The sequence below is a fragment of the Cherax quadricarinatus genome, chromosome 14, assembly GCF_038502225.1.
Source record: "Cherax quadricarinatus isolate ZL_2023a chromosome 14, ASM3850222v1, whole genome shotgun sequence".
NCBI classification, from domain to species: Eukaryota; Metazoa; Arthropoda; class Malacostraca; order Decapoda; family Parastacidae; genus Cherax; species Cherax quadricarinatus.
In genome coordinates, this window is record NC_091305.1 from 41,818,537 (window position 1) to 41,822,197 (window position 3,661).

The window sequence follows — 3,661 nt, forward strand, 5'->3', positions numbered from 1 at the left end:
GATGATGGATTTATGATTTGATGTTCAAAATGCATAAACACGGGACACTCAGTTTTGCGTGTGTTTAGTCATTCGTGCATAGGCTACATCACTCGTTCGTATGTAGGCTTCGTTAGTCATTCGTATGAAGGCCAAATCTGTTTTGTATGTTGTCTACACAAGTCGCTCAAATGTAGACTGCAGTAGTCGTTCGCAAGTACGATAAATAAGCTTGTTTGAACGACGGATACATAAGCTTGTTCTAATGTATGATACATAAGCTTGTTCGAATGTAGGATACATCAAGTTATTCGTGTACAAAATACATCAGTCTCACACATCTTTTATCAGCAGCTGTATTTTACACCAACTTAATCTTCATCAGTGGGTTTCCCTATAACGATTCATTCAACATGAATAATTTTTTCTTTATTATTTACACTGAGAAGGCCTCGGTGGGAACTTACGTTTTAAAACGTATATTTTTTTCCTAAGTCATCTTTGAGTACAGACTCTACTACGGACACGAGTAAAGGTTCCAATAATAACGAATACATCTTTATAGTTGTTTGCGTAAGCTGTGTCAGTGTCGAATAATTAAAATATACATGGGACTTTTATAAATGTATACTAAGGGTGAAAATGAAGGGGGTAACCTACTTTTTTTACACATATAATGTGGAAAAGACACGTGATAATATCAGTTGACAACGCAACAACACAGCCCGTTGTGGCTGTGTTGTTGCGTTGTCAAGTGACATTGTCAACTCCTTGGCATGTCTTTCCAAGACCGAGAGCAACATGTCACTCTGACAGCTGTGGGTCAACCACAAGACACAACTAGGCTGCTCTTATTCTTCCCATCTGCTCTGGTTAGCGACTCCCACATAATACAAGGACGACCCTTCAAGTTCCAGGGACCCAGAAGATCCGGGAGACCAATCAAGATCCATGAACCCAAAAGGTTCAGGGACACCACAAGATCCTTAAACTGCCACTATCCAGGAACCACCCAAGACTTCGGGACCTACAAGGTTGAAGGATCCCTCAATTCATAGATCCCGAGAGGACCTTGTGAATGTATCCACATACTGTATCTGGAACCCTGTACGTTCCACATCCTGGCCACGAATTTGTAATCCGCTGAACTATTAAGGAAATTACTCACGGAGTTTCAAGCACACATATCTAAACTTGATCGCTTAATCTTCCCTATACCAAGAGCGATAGAACTGTTTTCTCTTCTTTTCTAAGGATCGCAAAGCAATTCATTCACTGAATTATCTTTAATCGCTTCCACTGAGTGTATAGTCTAGCACATTTTTGAGTACTGGGTAAGATAAGAGAGATAGATAACAGTGCAATAGAAGAAATCTTTATCACAGTAGTGCGATGGAATTTCGACGAGATTCTGTCCACTCTGATGAGGTATTTTGATGACTTACCTCTCAGTAGGGAGAATCAGGCGACGGTTTCGACAGTGCCTCTTAGCAGCTGAGGATGAAGGTGGCACCTGGCAGGCAGTGGTGTTCTACCTCCTGCCTGAGGCGCCTCCACCCCCACCACCCAACCTCACGCACACAAATAGCCCCCACCTCACTCCCTGGCCTAGGGCCAGCCCCCAACACCAACACCCGTCACACCCCCACACATTTCCTCCCCACCCGTGCTGAAATTGTAGGTCACAGTTCTACCTCTACCTCGGTAGAAGTAGACCGACGGGAACGAAGTTATTAGTTTTGTAGCGTTTTCAGCTTTACTGTCATCAGGTTTGTACATGGTAAGTGTGCATGTAACTAAAGACTCACCTAATGAATGTATGTGTGTGTGTGTGTGTGTGTGTGTGTGTGTGTGTGTGTGTGTGTGTGAATCACAAGCCATAAGTGTGAATCACAAGCCATAAGTGTGAATCACAAGCAATATATTAAGAGTGTGAGTGCATCACAAGCCATACATGAGTATAAGTGTATCTCATGCATCATAAGATCGTGAGTCACGAAACTTGTATAATTCCTGGGAGTGTAGAGTCAATTGTTCTGACGCCTTGGAATAGCGCAGAGTTGGTGGTGACAGTGACACGGGTGGGGACCGTGAGTCTGGGGCGGAAGTTGCATCTGGCTGTTCATTCTTGGCTGCAATGAGAGCAACAGGTAGGAAGCATGATTGCCTTGCGAGCATACAGTGCCACTGCAAGCATACACAGAAGCATCCACCATCACATGCAAGGCACTAAAACACAAGCGAAAGTCCGTATATACACATACGCATGCAAACGTGCAAACACGTACGAACCCACCAGAGGACGTGTCCCCACGGATAAGCAGTAAAACCCAGACACCCCTGCAAAGACTAGAAACAAAGCGCACAAGCATAGACAAGCACAAAACCCCAGTTCAAAGACAGTTCAAAGTCATGTTATTTATCTCTATATAAACTGGAAAACCTATGAAAATTGTGTAAATATTACTGATAAATACAATATTACAAGTCTCAGCACATTGTTCAGTTGGTGATTGTAAACAAGTTAGAATTAGTACACAGGAGTACACGGACAAGATAACAGTGGATCTGAGAGTCCAAACATAGGAGTACATGGACAAGATAGCAGTGGATCTGAGAGCCCACACATAGGAGTACACAGACAAGATAACAGTGGATCTGCGAGTCCAAACATAGGAGTTACATGGACAAGATACCAGTTGATCTGAGAGTCCAAACATAGGAGTACACGGACAAGATAGCAGTGGATCTGAGCGTCTAAATATACACTGGCTGAGGAAAGGAATGATTTATTTCCACGTAGATTAAGAGTCAAGAATAGAAACGCTAAAGGCTCTCCCCCACTGTTCATTCCCTTCAGCCACTGCTGGCATGAAAACAGGGGGAAAATACTGAAAAATATTAGAAAAATAGCCCGGAATTTACCGGAAAGATGGAATTTGATAGAAGCCCTGGATTATAACTATTTCTCCTGCATTACTATCCTGTGTTACTATCCTTCACATAACTGTGTGTACTAGTAGTTCCGCAGCTGGTTACTACCACTTCTGCTGGACCCATTACGTACCTCTGTAATCTGTAAATACCTTTGTAACTTGTCATGATTGTGACCAGACCTACCTGGAGTTCATTACCTTTGTAAATTGTGAGTTCATTACCTTTGTAAATTGTGAGTTCATTACCTCTGTAACTTGTTCAGCTATCAAAACTTTGGAGTCCAGTCCCTGGACCAATTATGTACCTCTGTAATCTTTTGACTACCGCCCACAGGATGGGTATGGGGTGCAAAATAAACATATTAAACAACTAACTTTGACTATCACAACCCTTTAACTCTACCACAACTAATATTGACTTGGTTGCTCGTTCTCAACTGGTTTTTAGTAAATTTTCGACTTTTGTGTAATTTGGAGTCCAAAAAAAATGACCTTTTTTTGAGTCAGTGTTGTGTACTGTGCTCGAAGTTTTTTGTCTGTAAAACCCAGCATTTTATTATGACTTTGTATACCCTAACGAATGCCCCTATATACATATACATATATATATATATATATATATATATATATATATATATATATATATATACACACACACACACATATATATATATATATATATATACATATACATTATATATATATATATATATATATATATATATATATACACACATATATATATA

The 3,661-nt window shown here is 40.7% G+C and overlaps 1 protein-coding gene across 1 annotated transcript in view; it reads right to left on the reverse strand.

The window, feature by feature from the left end:
• Positions 1 to 1,578, reverse strand: part of LOC128694876 (uncharacterized) — a 163,356-nt gene extending 161,778 nt beyond the window's left edge. The window contains exon 1 of the mRNA XM_053785236.2: positions 1,425 to 1,578. The gene's annotated coding sequence lies outside the window, so the exon portion shown is untranslated. The remainder of the gene's footprint in view (positions 1 to 1,424) is intronic.
• Between the last annotated feature and the right edge of the window lie 2,083 nt (positions 1,579 to 3,661).